The 16,433-nt window shown below is 46.7% G+C and overlaps 1 protein-coding gene across 1 annotated transcript in view; it reads left to right on the forward strand.

The window, feature by feature from the left end:
- Positions 1–10,070: 10,070 nt before the first annotated feature.
- Positions 10,071–16,433, forward strand: part of KANK1 (KN motif and ankyrin repeat domains 1) — a 130,693-nt gene continuing 124,330 nt past the window's right edge. Inside the window, exon 1 of the mRNA XM_032981918.2 lies at positions 10,071–10,165. The gene's annotated coding sequence lies outside the window, so the exon portion shown is untranslated. The remainder of the gene's footprint in view (positions 10,166–16,433) is intronic.

Consider the following 16,433-nt stretch of genomic DNA (forward strand, 5'->3'; position numbering starts at 1 on the left):
TTCTCTGTTCTGAGAAATCTGCTGCTTTGCACCTTTCATCACAAAATTTTCCCTTTAGGAAAAAAAATTCAAAGTTGATGTGGGAATACAACAGAAGATTGGCGAGGAGAATTGTAAACATACTCGAGTGACTTGCACCCGGAGTGTCAAAAAACACATGTATCATATTAATTGTTGTTTAGCTTTCTGTGCTTGACGGGTAGAATGTCTGCGCTTAGATGACACAGGCCTGTGATAGACTCAGAGGCACCTTATCGAACATCCTTGAGATTCCTGCTCTGCTGGGGGAAAGATCAAAGCACAGTGGAAAACGACACCTGCAGAAATCCCTTATTATACAGGCAAAAGCAGCAGGCTTTATTTCTTCTCCTGTTTCTGGCTAGCAAGGACAGGGCTCCGCAGTGCCTCTGTCCCTGCTTGTGTGCCTCTGCCGGGGTGCTGCTGCGCACATCCCCCAGGTTGCGAGGTAACAAGAATAAATTTACTTCTTGCATTTCATCCATGGTTTTGTGGTTGTTCCTGTGTCCTGCCTGTGTCAGCTTACATAGCTAAATAGTACTTTTTTTCTTGTAAAAATTTCCCTTAATGAATTTACTCAGTACATGCTGTGGTATCCAGAGCTAAGTGTGTATTTAGTCTGAATTACTACACAGATGCACTATTTATAAGATATATACCTTCTCAATGGAAAGAGTTGTGAGAGGAAAAATTGGTATGTACTTGTTTAAATACCACATGTATAGAATGAAAAGATACCTAAATGCAAATGTAAATGCTCTAAGCCATTACACACATTTTCCTATGCTAGAAAATTGATTGTATATTTTGATCCATCCATGGATCTAAAATTTATTTTAGAACTGTTTATTTTTACAAGAAGAAGGTTTTTCCCTATCTGCCTCTATTCATGGAATATTGCTAAACATGTATTGGATGCCTGATAGGACTGGGGAAATCCAAAGGAGAGTTAAACTCTAATAAGCAAATGCACAAGGTGTTTCAGCTGGATGGCAGGAGGATTATGTCTTGCACTATTTAATAAACACCTGTAAAACAACTGGAAGGGAAGATTTCCTACCACACATTTCCAACCTTCTCAAATGTGAGCATCTGTACAAATTTCTGTTCCCCAAGGAGAGCTCCATGAAAAAACAAACAAACAACAAACAAACAAGCAAACAAAAACAGAAAAAACAAGCTTAGCATTGCTAATACATCTAGAACTTAAAAGTGTCAGAAAGCTATCTTAAAACTTCATGGAAATAAGTGTTTCTGTACTTAATAAACAGTGAAAAAAAAAAGAAGTAGGCACAAAACCATATCCTTTCCTCTGTTCTTTTCCTTTAAGAAAACTGAACAATCCCTTCTCAGGTATCAAAGAAAAGTTGGAAGTGTTCCCCGGGAAGGGAAGGGAAGGGAAGGGAAGGGAAGGGAAGGGAAGGGAAGGGAAGGGAAGGGAAGGGAAGGGAAGGGAAGGGAAGGGAAGGGAAGGGAAGGGAAGGGAAGGGAAGGGAAGGGAAGGGAAGGGAAGGGAAGGGAAGGGGAAAGACAGATTTACAAAAGTTAAGCTGATAGTACTTGCCTCAGAGGTTGGATATTTCTCAGCAGCCTGGAACGATGCCATTTTCACTGTAACTTTATGCTGCCAGCTTTTAACATTGGGAGAATAATATTAAACCCACAGGGTCTAAAAGGTTTCAGAGAGGTTGGCTTATGAAATAGACTTCAACCATTGATTAAATTATAAAGGACAAAACTCTTGTAACCTGTGACATGTTAAAAAGAACAAAACCAGTCCTCTGTGACTGTGTAGAAAGGATTGCTCAGCTCAGGTTGTGGAGAAACCCAGTTGCCCCCAAGGCCTGCTGCAGCCTAGGACAAAAGCTGCAGCTGAGTGAAAGAAATCCATCTATAAAGAAATAAATAAGCAATCTGAGAGCAAAAGATTAAAACCCAACACATCGCAGGGAACAAAGGGAGTAGTACCATGGAAATGGAATTAAGGGCAGGTTAAAGTGCTGAATGCATCTATCTTTCTAGACCGTGTGAGGCACTCGGCACCAAACTGAGGGCTGCTGTGCTTGGATGGAAACGGTCAGGCAAAAAGTAATCACAAAAGATGAAAAAGTGATAGTAATAAAATAGGGTAGACTCTTATTTTTCTAATATATTCTTAGGTTTTGGAAGGATTTTGTGGATTTTGGGGTGGGGTTTTTTAATGCTGGCCACCTGGATTTTGCTAGTTTCTGTCAAGAACTGGGGGACTGCAAAAGCAACCAACAGAAAGCACTCTGTGCTTTCCCATTACTCCTTTGAAGGAGATAGGATTGTTACTTCCAGCACAGGATCCAGGCCGGCTGGGAGCAGCAGCACGGGTGCCAAAAGTGACCACTGGTTCCATGGCCTATGCGCAAAAGGGATGGCGTGAATAGAAATTATTCAGCTCGGAAATACAGTCATAGACAGGCATAGTTTGAGGAAACAGAGGGGAAAGGCAGAATGACCTGTTATTTCTTCTAGTTTTGGTTCACTGCTAATTTTCTCTATTACTAACCGGTGGAGGATGCACTCAAATGCACCCACCCGTGGCTTCGCAGTTACTGGGATCCTGCTCACCAGCCAGGCACAGCGACGGGGGCACCGGCCCTGCGGCACCAGCTGCCATCCCGGCGCTCAGAGCGTTTCACTGATGGAGGCCATCTTCCTGGAAAGGCCACCTAAGCCTTCCCCCACTGCCGCTCATTCCCCGGGAAGGAAAAACATTTAACACACGGTAGTCGTGATCGCAAAACTGGAGCTTGTTTCACCCTCGGCTTAACTTCAGCGGTTCGCTTTCCACCCGCTCCCACCTCTGCCCTCCGCGATGCTGCTGTAACTCACCCCCTGCCCCGCATCCCTGTACCCGGCCGCCGCGAATCTGCGCGTGGGCTGAGCAGGGCAGCCCCGTGTCGGAGCGGGCGGCCGCCGCGGTGTGGGCACGGCTCGGTGGGGCTCACACCCCACGGCACGGCTGCGGGAGAGCACCGCGTCTCAGGCTGCTCTGAAACAGTGAGAGGGGTAACCGTGCCTACACAGCAATCGCCAGATCCCAGATGAAGCCTCTGGCCAGCAAAAGTAAAGCCTAGTTTGTGAAGGAATCTGTACGCACTGTATGAGCCAGGTTGTGTTGTCAGGAGGCACGTCTGAAGGCTGAAGACTTCCACGGGTAGTCATGAGTTTGTTGAAACATAAACATAGCATTATTAGACCTGGCATGCTGTTCAGCCGGCCCAGTTTCCTACCTGTGCAGCAGCCAGTATCAGATGCTTCAGGATGAAGAATCTCTGTGAATTACGAGAGAGGATCTACACCCACCTCCAGTGCTATAAATCACAGATTAATCAGCCAGGCACGCATTTCAAGAACAGCTAAAACTTTCCCCAGTCTCTGCCAAAGCAGCTTCACACTGATGCCTGTGAAACAGGGACAAAGAACCTGTTCTCTTCAGCTTGATCACTGGTCAAGGTGAAACCTTTAGTATTCAGAGTTGTCACTAAATAACCAACATATGGGCCCTTATTTGTTAAGCCAGTCAGCAGATGAGAAAAGCAGAAGATAGCTTGTCCACCCTTCTCCACAAACTGCCCAAGTTCATCAAGTTTTTTTGGTTGCACTTTTACAGTCAAGGTTCTCCATATCCTAATCATATCTTTTTAAAAAGGTACCATGCCTCTAAGTTAAAATCCCCTTGTGAGTTTTAAACTAGGATGAAGGTTGAGAAACGCCATTCTAAGAGAACAATTGACTAGTGAATTTGATGGAATCAAATCACCATCACAGAAAACAAACATCATTTATGCTAAAACATACAAACACAAAATTTTATGCAAAAATTTATAAATAAATCTGTCTGTGCATAAGAGTGGTCCCTACTAGGCCAATTCTGGCACAGAGCACATTTTAATTTGAGAATTTTAAATGTACAAAGAAACAAATAAAACTCCAAATGTCTCGTATGTAAGATGCAGGCGTCCTTCAAAGTGTCCCTCAGGTCCTATCTATCTCCTGCTGTGGAGCCAAAATCCATGATGAGGGAGGAACACCTCCAAGGAGCCACACATCAGGGAAATGAATGCTGGGGTCATTAGCCTCCTGATTCTGCCATTTCCTGGGGTGAACATATACAAATTTATGATCGCACCAACTGAGCCTAAATCTGGGAGTTCATTTAATAAAATCCTTGCTCCAGCAAGAAATTGCCAAAGCTTTTTATCTCCTGCTTTCTTCCTACAGTTGTTGCTTTTGTCTTCTACTGTGGATCTCAAGTTTGCTGTTGACATGCTGTGAAAATTTTTCTGCCTGCCCTGGCATGTGAGAAGGTGTCCTGTGAACTCATCCAAGCCAACTCTACCTCTCGTGAGCTGGCATGTGGATCTGCTCATCTCCCCCAGCACAGGTGTCCAAAGAGACTTTCGGTGATAATTTTACATTTTAGCATGATTCCTCAATGTAGTTCTAGACCCCAGTTTCTGTATGCACACATCCATTAGGTAAATTATTATATTAACCTCTCAAACAATTAATGACAGATGTCAAGTCCGAGTAAAGCTTTTTGTGGAGACTAAGGCAATTCAACTCCATGATCCTGTTCATTCAACTTAAACTGCAGTGGCCTCTTCACCCAGCTCAGAGGTAAAAATAAAGATCTGGGAGCTCTGGAGAATAAAGCTTTAAAATATTTCAGTAATAAAAGGTAGATAAAATCTAGAAGGCAAAGTTAGGGCAACTTTTCCTCTATTTTATTAGAGCCATTCAAACCTCAGGGAGTATAGTATTTTGACACTGCTCCTTTAAAGATAAGGGTAAAGGCAAGTGCTACATTTCATCTAGTAAATGATTTCTGGAGTGGCATTCCTGTGCATTCATGCACAAATCAAGAACACTGCTGTGCCTCAAATATCCGTAGGTCTAATGGTGAGGTCCAAGACAATGTGTGGCAAACAGCAATACATACCCTCTGGCACTGAAAAATCAGATGATGGAAACTCAGCCACATGCTCCAACATTTCATTTCACTTTGGACTGACAGGCAAGCATGTGGTACTATTTCCAGGCTGACACTGATGTGAGTCCTGAACCAGTGCAGAAACAATGCTCTGCTTTCTTTTGTGTTTGTGTAACATCCCTCCTTTGCTGATGGTGCTCAGAAACAAGCCACAAGGTGTGATTTGCTAGTGGTGTGCTACACTGAGAAAAGAGTGACAGCACGTACACCTACTGAAATCGCTGCATCCCTGAAAGCAAGTCAGAACAGTAGATGTACAGAGAGAAAAAGCTGGGCTTTTACAGGCCTGCCAGCAGAGAGGATTAATCTGACTTTCAGCTGCCATGCCCACTGTGTGGGGCCATTCACACCAGTGCAATGTGTTACCCCTGCTTTTCACAATGGTTTACGGAATATTCAGGGCAGCAATGGTCCAGTGCTTTTAAAATCCATTTTTCCTTAATTCCTTAGGTTGCTACTCAGCTTTGGCTGTGATCAACACTTCAAAGTGTCCTTCACATGAAGGAGCGCACCCCAGGCCCCTGAAGGGAGGCACTCTCAGCAGCGCAGCCCTGCCCCTCCTCAGCCCCTCTCTGCGTGAGACCCCACAAAGGCAGGGAGGAACTGGGGAGGGGGAATGCTAGAGCTCTGGTCAGGCTTAGGCAGGTGCTGTGAACACTGCTTCCCAGGAGCCGGAGCATTTTTTTGGTAAAAATACGGAGGTTTTAGGGTAAGTGATTTCTACAATGGACAAAATAAGGCACAGGAAAAGCATTGCCATTTCCTACAAAAAGAACATTTCAACTTTTTTGTTTTGTTTTGGCAAAACCGGAATTATTCTCTTTAGAAAATTTTAATAGGATTGTTTCATATACAGAGCAGGGCTGTTTCCACTACCCCAACAAATCAGGTGAAGCTTGCTGTGGCTTCAGGGGCTTCCCTGGAGCTGTGAGCCTTGTGGGACTGGCAGCACCTCAGATTTTGGGGGTGCTGAGGGGAGGCACGAGAGGGGGTCATTGTGCAAAAAGTGAGTTAGCCTCAGCCTTTTCCACCCACTGTCCTGCTGAGGAGCTACTTGCTGTGGAGCCATAGCTGCCCATCTCAGTTAGAGGAAGACCTAAGGCAACTTGTCTAAGACACACGTGGCCTCTTGTGCTCCTGTATGGAGGCAGCTAAGCAAAGAATTGCTGCCAAATACAGCAGCAGAGGGGATGTCCGATCCCCCTCCTTTCCACACTCCCAAAGAGGGTATGGGCCACAGCTGAGAGTAGGGCTGGTACAACCTGACTGTACGTTTATCCCCCAGACCACCAGCACTCAGGTGCACTCCCAGCCTCCGAGGCAGCTGATCTGACCCTTGTGCTCTAGCAGCCTCACAGCTCCTGAGTAAGCCGTGCGGGATGTGCAATACAAAACAGATTTCAGGCATGGTCGGTGTTAAAACCCAGAGGGGTGGGGCCTGAGAGTCGGCAGGAACTCATTTTGCCTAAGCCCCTGCTCAATGCGCCCAAAATGACACTGGGTGGGATGGTTTCTCTTAAGTCCTTCTCGTTTTTAACATATGCACTATGTGTGCGTGGCTTTACCTGTATGGTGTGCAATTTAAACTCTCACAGAAAGCTCTGCCAAGGCATACGCAGTATTTATCTGGATCAGATCATGGAAAAATACAATGTGTTTTCTCTCTTCAAGTATTACCTTACTTCTGGACATGCCACTTACCATTACCTACTCACAGACATGGGGTGTCTGGATTTTTGAAGGAAATAGGTGATTTGGGGTTTGGGGGGGAGTGGTTTTTTTTTTTTGCTAAAGCTTATTTGCGAAAGTTTTTTGCTAAGCTTTATTTTGTTAAGTGTTAATGGTGTGTCCAGCCTTCCCACCTGTCAGAACAGGTGCCAAATGAAAAACACCCCAGGGAGCTGGAAAGGGTCCTGGGGTGCAAAACCACCTATTCCCTGTTCTGTGCTTCTCACAGGTGCTTGGTTTGAGGTGTCGCTCCCACAGCCAGGGTGGACAGTGGGGGCTGCACAGGCACCTCCGGGGGTGACACAGCCAGTGGCAGTGCCCCAGCTGGGGGGCAGCACCCCACTCCCCACCACTCCCACCTGGGGAGGGTCAGGGACACACTGACATCCTCATCCCCCTCCCTTCTTCAGGCTTTATCCAGGTCAGTTTTAAACTGAGGCCAGTTTTTCTCTTTGGTGCCTTACAGGGAGTCTGTGGAGGGTCTCTGTGCCCTCTCCCCACCTCCCCCGTGTGCATGTGCCCAGGAGACCAGGGCGAGCAGAGCAGAGTGGCAGTGCTTACTGCCCTTCCTCACTCCCTGCTCCCTTGTACCCCCTCTCTGCCCCATTTGGCAGATCCCCAGGCTCCTGGGCAGTGCACTTTGCAAGCTTTTTGCAAGTGCCAGACAAGCCCTAAAGAGCTGAAGGGTGAACCAAGACCTGGTGGTTTTAATTGAACCATCAAAGGAAAAACCCCCATCTACTGCATGACCCTGCTGAAAGTCTTTTCCTGTCACTTTTATGCAGGTAACACAACAATTGACTTCTTTATTTAATTTCACTTGTTTAAACTGTCAAGAGCTGAAAGAAAGGATTAAGTGGGAGAAGTCAAAAGAGCCCTATCTGCTTGCTCTGTTCATTGCTGTAGTCTGGAGTGCTTTCATTCTGTGTTTGTACAGTTTCTGGTACAACATGGTCCTGACCCAACAGTTCGGATGAATAAGCTGATGCTAAGGAGTTGTTTGCTAGCCTGACTATACTTTTTTTTTTGGTTGTTAATATAAACAATGGTAAGTGGTGCTCACTGCTGTCTCAACTATTTCTCTTATCAGACCCCCATTTTTTCTAGTGTTGATAACTCAGCCATAAAAAACAGCCTCTGGATGGAAAGTCAGCACAACAAGGATTAATAATAATTGTTATCTTAAAGAGCTGCAGGGTCTGGTTGAAGATTTGGATTGAAAATATTTCTAAAAACATGTGCTGTTGAATGAAGATATAGAAACTCTTTTTTTTTTTTATTTTTAAATAAGAGCGTAGTGTTTTGAGAGATGGTTTATATCAACGTCATAGATAGCAGCTTTATTTACAAAAATACTTGATGTGATTTCATCTCTAAAATGTTTTAATGGCTTCAGAGATTTCAGAAGAAATACTGGAAATGATTTAGATGGAAATATCTCTGAGCCTGTTAGCTTTTTATAGAATGTGAAAACCCTACCATTTGTTGTCTACTATTACTTGAGTGTAGTCCACTGGGAAAAACAGACAGAGAGATATTTTCAAATTTCTTTAATACCCTTCTTGCACTATTCTGAAACCAGTATTGAGACAATCTTTGCTGGCCTTCATTCATGAACTTCAGGTACCAAGTCTGCAGAAAAACAAGCTGGAAATATGCAGAGTTTTAGGAAACCAGGAAAAGGCAGAATAAAAGCAGAGGAATGACACAGAAAGAATGAAAGGAGAAGGGAGGGTCAGGAAGTGCCAGCATTTGATAGCACACTACTGGGAAAACCAGAAAAAGCAAGGAGAAATGCGCCACAGTTTCTTCGTCCTTTTGTGTTGTGAAGTAACTCACAATAATCACCTTGCAGGGTCCCATGTCCAAATCTGGAAAAAGAAGACCAAGTGTTGTCACACTCCTGACTTTGCTAAGCCTTCCGCATCTTGCTTGGTCCCGGCCTGTGGACCAGGACTCGCTGACCCCTCTGTGTTTGGGAGGGACTGTCGGACTCCAAGCTATGAAACCCCTCCTGGCATCACCACAAAGCCTCTGAGGTATCTGATCCTGGCATCTGGGAGCCCCGGGGCAATGAGGATAGCGCCTGAGATAAGAGCGGGAGGAGTGAAAGAAACCCTGCATCAGTCCATACTGAATATTCAACCTGTTAAGCAAAACCCTCAAGGCTCACAAAACAGGGACTACTGTATCCTTCCACAGCTGAAAAGGTTTTAGAGACACCCTGTCTGGCCAGCAAAGATCAAGGCACATCTTTAAAAACGTTGCTTCTAAGCAGACACACACAGCCGTGCAGAGGGAGCCGGTGCACAGTTTGCTCTCCTTCGCAAGCCTTGGCCGAGGACCCCGTCCAGCCCCACGCAGCTGAATAGCCGGCAGCGGGTGGGCACATTCTGCCGAGGCTCTGACACCAAAAAAAGCGCTTCGCGTCACAGCCCCACCGGTGGGGAATCCCAGTCCCTTGGCTCCGGGCAGCGCCAGCCTTGACCACTTACTGGATTTAACCCAACCCCTGCCAAGGCCAACGCTCCTTTGGCGGGCGTCGAATCAGTCCCTCCAGCTCCAGCGCAGGGAAGACTTCACCGAGGTCACCCCCAGGCAGGGTTTCCCAAGGACGCTGTTATCTTCGGTCGCAGCCCCGACGGCAGCGCTGCTGTCCCTGGCAGGGAGCTCCTGCATCCCGGTGACCCACTGACCCAGGCTGGAGGATGGAGCCGAGAAAACCCCTTTCTGCAGCCACGGCCGGCCCTCGCCCCCCAAACCGGCCCAAAACCATCCCCTCCCCCCCACCACCCCCACCCCCCGCCCCCGTTTGCCGTGGCGGGCAGCGCGGTTGCATCGGGGGGCAATGCCTTGTGGTGCGGAGGGACTGCGTTCTTGAGGGGCGGGGAGTTACACTGCCGGGGGCGGGGGGGGACGGGACGGGACGGGACGGGAGGGTTTGCACTGTCGGGGAACGGTCGGGGGGCTGCGGAGTTTGCACTGTCGGGGGGCAGGGGATTTGTTGTCCGGGGGGGAAAGAGGGGGGAGAGGTGGTGGTGGAGGATTTGCACTGCTGGGGGTGTGGAGGGGTGGCCCTGGGCGGAGGCACGGCCCTGCTGGGGCGGGGGCAGTGGTGGGGGAACGGGAAGGGGGGGCGGCTGGAGGGCCGAGGTTGCTGGCGGGGGGCTGGAAGCGCGCCTTGTTGATTTTGGGCAGCGCGCAGCCGCAGTGCGGGCCGCCGGCGGGTACAAAGCGGCTGCGGGAGGAGTTTGCGGGTGGCCGGCGGTGCGGGCTGGCGGGGGGGAGGCTGGAGTTTTGCGTGGCTCCCGAGCTCACCACCACCACCACCTCCTCCCCATCCCACTCCCCAGCGGCGGCCGTGGGGGCCCCCCAGGGGCGCGGAGCTCGGAGGTGAGCGGGGGGCGGGGATGGGGCGGTTGGGGGTTGCTCGGGGGGGCGGCGGGGCTGGTGCACCCCTCGCCCGGCGGAGCATCATCCCGCCGCGGGGGGAGCCCCCGGGTGCGCCCGGCGTGGGGAGCGGGGCGGGGGGGGTCTGCCGCGGCAGCAAAGCGACCGTACCGGCGGACCAGCGTGCGAGCGTGTCGCGGAGAGTTGCTGGTACCGGTACCCGCGCCCCAGTTTGAGTAAAAACGCGTGATTTTGCCTAGGGGGCCACAGTTGGGTGCGTCGCTTCGTCCCGTCTCTACTTCGGAGCAGCAGCGGCGCAGCCCAGCCCTGCCCTGCCCGCGGTGCCCGTCTGGCCGGTGAGCTCCGCGGAGCGCCCGCGGAACGCCCGACGGGTTTCGGCAGCTCCCCCCGACCCTGAGCGCCGGCCGCCGCCTCCTGAGCCCCCCGGGGCCGGCGGGGTGGGGAGAGGAGGGGGGCCGGGTGCCGGGCTGTGGGTCCCATGCACGGCGGGAGCTGAGTTCATCCGGCTTTGTTTAAATGGAGAACCTCGGATATAGCCTTAACTTGTGAGCTGGCGCTTTTAAAAAGACAGTAGAGAGCTTTCTTTTTTTGTGGGGGGAGGTCTTGGGCTTTGTTGCTAAGCTAATGAGTATGCGTTAACTTTGGCTTCATGGATCTCGAAAAGCTGTTAAAGACACCCTGAAGTGTTTGAAAACTTATTCTTTCCGAAACAAAGAACATTGTGAGGCCCTATACCTTGATTCACAGTTATGTGTAAAAACTGATTCAGGCATAATTACACGCCCCAGTGACAGTGACTTTCTTGTGACTTCTTTGGCCCTGGGTTTTACATAAGACCAAGCTAAGTTTAACTTTCTTGTACTGACGTTAAGGTCGGGCGTAGTGTGCTTTTTGTTAAGTCGAAGCTCCCAAACATTTAATTAACAGCAGAGCCCATCTGGCAGTTCTGTAGCTCAGTTGACAACCTTGCATCTTGGCTAGCCAAGAAAGGTGATCATGACAATCTGCTGATTACAAATATTGGATGTATCTTAGCCTTCTATTTCACCCTTTCTGGCAGGGTGACTAGATCTGATTAAAGGTGTGGGTGCATGTTGTGAAGAAAGGAAAATGTGAGAAGTGAGAAAAGGCTGATCAGGTTAATGTGAGTTTTAGAAAGGCTGAAGTAATTTAATTAGTGTCCAAAGTGTGCAAAGAAAGCCCTGACATCTTCATTCAGGTGTGGTTTCAAGCCCTTGGGAGTGGCACTTGGATCTTCAGGTCTGGAGTCAGTTTTCCAAAGGGGCACAGTGGGGCTGCCCCCCAGTCCATGCTGCCAGAGGCATCTTTGAATTCTTGTCTCTTCTGGCTGGAAATATCTGCCTTGTACTAGTAACGAGGTAAAATGGGGTCTTACCCCACAACTGCCTTCTCCACAGAAGACAAGGTATTGTCCTATGGCAGGGAAGCCGAGGTCCTTTTTCCATCCATTTTGAGCGAGAGAGGATGATGCAGCTGGGGGGTACGAGGTGTGGTGGGGCTTGGGTGGGGGAGCTTGTTGCGTGAGCATCCCACGCGGTGCTGGGTGTGGGGAAACCTGGGTCACAGCAGTGCTGGGGGCAGCAGTACAACTGCAGCTGCCAGAGAGCAGCTTGAGCACAAGGTGGATACAGGCTCTTGTCCGCCCCAAAATGTGTGGCTCTTCCGACCGTGTGCTTGGTGGGATTTGATGTTACAGTGAACTCTTTGTCCCGTTTGTCTAATGTCACAGTGAGGTTTTTCCCTTTTTGTTGTCAGCGCTCTAACTAGATGGAAACTTGCCAGCTGAGGTGGATGGTTCTCTAGTGGTACTGCCATTAAATAAATTACTGATAACAACTCTGGGTAATTTGGTGACAGCTTCTGTAGTACTCCAGCTTATATGGGAGACCCCAGTGTCTTTTTAAATTTGTACACACCTGCTTTCTTCTGAGACTGGGATTTACTTTAAAATTGCACAGGAGAATGATAATAAAACTGCATCCTTAAATTGAAAACTGAGTGTGGATTGATTTTAGGTGGCAGTTTAGTGCACCTCAAAGTCCTGCCTCCTTGGTAGAACTGGCAATGGATGCATTTCTCACACCGTGAATTACTTTTGTATCAGATGAGTCTGTTCAGTTTGTCTTTTCCCACTCTGGCAGCTTTCTCAGGCTTGTGAGCCTCTGTTACAGTTTGTGGTCTCAGTTTCTGCAGTGTCCTGCACGTCTAAATAATAGATGCTGAAAGTGAAATGAAAACGTCTAAATAAAGAGTCTCTTTTGCAAATGATGCAGAGCCACTGTAAAAAGCTGTGGGAAACAGGCAGCTGAGCATGCTTTTAGTTACTAAAGCATTAGTTGTTAATTGAGGACGGTTGCAGATTTTCTTGTGGTGTCAGCACCTATTGTAGTGGTAGGTCACGGAGAAGGAGGGTTTTTTTCCTAGTCATTTAGCTAATGGAATTGTCTAATGGGGCATAGGAGAACTTTCAGGCATCACTGCTCCATCCAAATTTTCCTGTGCACTTTAGAAAGGGAAGAAATACAGAACTTGCAAAAGTGTCTTGGAAACTTGAGTGTATATACATGCACGGGTATGAATTTTACTTACAGTTTTGTGGGTTGTGGCAAGTTGATAAATGTTAAGCTAATATAATGTCATAATGATGAGAAGTTCTTGTGGAATTGCAACATGAAATAGCAATGCACAACTTGTGAAAAGTTTTGATTCCACCTAAATTCTTACAGATGCAGTAAATGTAGTCTACATATGGATTGAAATGCCAGCCGTAATTTTTTACAGCATTTACTTGAAAAGTTTTTTGTTCAAGCTATATAAAATTATATAAAAGTCACAATATCTTTTTATAAATCTTATGTAAGCACTGAAATAAGTTTGTCTTGACTAGAGATTCAGATTTATTATCAAACTTATAACATGTTTTGTTCCATTGGGAAATGATTCATTTTAAGTATCTTAATAGTATCTGTTTCTGTAGTTGAATAATTGGTAGTGCTGTAAAAGGGCATTTAGGCATCTCATGGAGAGATCGGGGAAACCACTTAGACTTGTCAACTCTTGACACTCCACTGTTATCTCTTGCTCCCATTATAGATGCTACATATTGAGGGGAAATAATATGCAAATTATATGGCTGTTCCCAGCTGTCAAGATTGGTACCTGAAGGCAAGCAATAATACTGGTCAAGAATGAACAACCAGTGTAACTGATTATTTTTTTGCAGTTTATGTGTTTTTTGCAGATTACTCCTAGCAGTGTTTACTGTGAATTATAGTACATTAATTTTACTTTGGGAAGCTGTGTCTGCAATCATGACAGCAGTGTTGAGACTTGTAGTTAAATCTGCATACTGGTTTAAGCTCTATTTATATTTTTACTTTGCCGAAGATTCCCTGGCAAACCCTGCAAAATAGCAGAAATATGTATATGGCGATAGTCACTTCTTTAGCATTAGAGAAGTACTTGTCCATGATGAGGAAAAGAGGAAATTACTTTTAAGGTGTCGTAGTGAATACTGAAGATGCTTTCTGAGCCTTGCTAGTAATGAAAATATTTCTGTCATTCAGGATGGATGTCAGGAGTGTCTAATCTCACTTCCAGGCTGTCACAGGCCCAAGGCTCTTACTCCTGTATTAAGTCCAATGACTAGTTTGGCTAAAGCACAACTTAGAAGGCGGCATCCTGTTAAGCTTAAAATGCTACCACAGTCTTCCCTTGGCAATTAATGCCAATTTTTTGTGTCTTTCTGTGCTCAAAAATGTGCTTCTGATTTCTAATTAGAGCTGTACTGGGGAAGGACAGCTGACAATTAAACATGAGTCACGAATGTGTGTTTTGAATGTCCCTTTAATTCTTTAGAGATGTGAGTAGACTGGAGATGGAGGTGTCTGACAAGAACAGTTGGAACTTAATTGTGGGTAAGCAAATCTGTCAGAGTGAGTCTGGCCTTTTTATAAGCCAAACTGCTGTTCACGTACTTGTTTGGTGTACAGGCTCCCTGTTGCACGCAGGAGCCAGAACCAGACCCGGATATCTGTCCTGATGGGCTGGAAGTTGTAACCATGTTTCCCTGAAATGAGGCATCTCCGGAAAATGTTCTGGTGAAGGTGATGGTGGGAAGGTGTTGGGTGGTGGGGTGTTCTGGCCTGTTTCGGGGCTCGTGGATGGTGCTTCTGTGCTGTTCCTCGCACGGAGGGAGGTTTTCTCTGCTGTCCTGAAGCACTGGGATGTTGCTGCGTGGCACGCAGAGCCTAGGAGGAAAGAATGGCAGTGAGAGAAGAGTCTTTTACAGGCAAAACGTGGACTGTTTCTCAGTCTTCTCTGCAGCTGTGTATGCCATGAGCTATGTGAGGGGTTTTCTTACTGGTCTACTGTCTTCTCTGTCCATATGGTGACTGCTTTACATGAAGCAGGAGTGGATTGTGCTGGTGCTGTGTTTTCCAAAGAGGCAAAAATGGTCAAAACACTGGTTATTGGACAAGGCACCAACCTTGCTAAGGCTGCTTTGTGCTGAGAGGTTTTTTACAAGAGGGTTTGAGAAATGTGCTGTATCCATACACCCAAGACTGATGAGGGCTAATCTATTCTTTACTTTATGTCTTATATGGGTCTGTAATTAGCGGACATTGACTTTTAAGCCCTAAGTCCCTGGACTTTATTTTTTTTTTTTTTTTTCCTGAGGAGTTTTAATTACTATTCATAAGTGTAGCTCCAGATAGGGCTGTTACCCACACAAGCGTACAGTCCATTTCTTGGTCACACTGAGCTGGTAGCCTTCATGGCTGCTGTGCAGTGATAATGACTTCTGAAGTGTGCATGCTCACACATTTCAGCCTCTTAATTACATAGCTTGATCATACCTCACTTTTGAGATAAGGAGAAACATTGATTTTGCTTTTATGCACCTTTCGTTACTTTATGTAATTCCCCAGCCCCTTCCAAATAATGTTTCATTGGTTTGTTAAAACCTGCAAGTGTTTGTTTTGTTTTGTTTTGTTTTGTTTTGTTTTTTTTTTTTTTTTTTAAGCTTTTTTCATTATTTCTAAGTATTTCCAATCCCTTCTCAGTTCTATGGTATTGTTATTAATGGGGAGGATGCTGTCCAGATTGACCCAGATGATTTCTCACCACAAATTCCTGAAGTGGCATCAGAAGTGTTTCTGTTTTATTCGGCATCTCTACAAATCTCTGCACCTCCTGGCTCTTCCATCTTGGCTGCAGCTGCCAGTGCCACGGGGCCTTCAAGGGGCTGCAGGTAGGCTGTAAATCTGTGCCCAGCTGGAAGCAGCTAGCTCTCCTCTTGCACTTTCTCTGCCAGCTCCTTTGTGATGGTGCTAATATTTATGTGGCTGTGGGATGGGACAGATCGAAGCACTGATCTGGCTGGAAACAAACACGCTAAAATAGCCCCCCAGGCTATTCTCTGTGTGCACAGCATCCCAAGCGCTGTGCCAGTGTAGTGAGAGAGGGTGGGAAGCCTCTCAACAGCAGTACGGGGTCAGAAATTAATAGGCATGAAATCATGGTACTATGATTGCCTCTTGAGCCTGCAAACTGTTGGAAACCAATATGACTTGTTCTAAAATTTGGTCCATTAGGGCCATCTTGGCAGATGATGATCAGAAGCAACCTGCACTCTGGGTGGAATTAGGAAAGCTTCTTGCCCTGCAGGTTGGTTGCAAGCATGAATACAAAATGCAATTTGTTCATCCCAAAGATGGACGAGTTTAGTTTAAAACAGTGAGTTATTCTGGCTTTTTTTTTTTTTCTTTTTTTGGCTGCAAATGTTTTCCCAGTTTTACGGCTGGGAGTCTCCCCTGGAGTGAGACAATGTCAGAGGTTGACTCTGTTTGTTTAGGTGCATAAACATGGCTATGCATGGTGGGACTTCTGTCACAGTGTTTTCATTCACTTCATGAGCTGTTAAATGAGAAAAGGATGGGGCTCATTCCTGAGCTGTTTTGGAACAGCTGTGTCAAAAAACCCCAAAGGACCTCAGACAATAGCAAACTTTCTGCAAATGTTGCTCTTTTCATTCCTGTCTCAGCATATGGTGATGCAAAAGATCTCTTAAGAGTTACTCCAAACTAATCTGCTTTGGACAGAGTGTTTTATGTGACTCTTCAGTATTTCTCCAGAGAGAATTTGCCAAGTGCAGTGATTGGGGAAAAAATATCCTTGGATTCAGACTAGAGAGCCTTTCTCTCTATTTTTGGCTTCTGAGTGTTTT

This window comes from Tyto alba, unplaced genomic scaffold (genome assembly GCF_018691265.1).
Source record: "Tyto alba isolate M040663 unplaced genomic scaffold, T.alba_DEE_v4.0 Super-Scaffold_42, whole genome shotgun sequence".
Taxonomy (NCBI): Eukaryota; Metazoa; Chordata; class Aves; order Strigiformes; family Tytonidae; genus Tyto; species Tyto alba.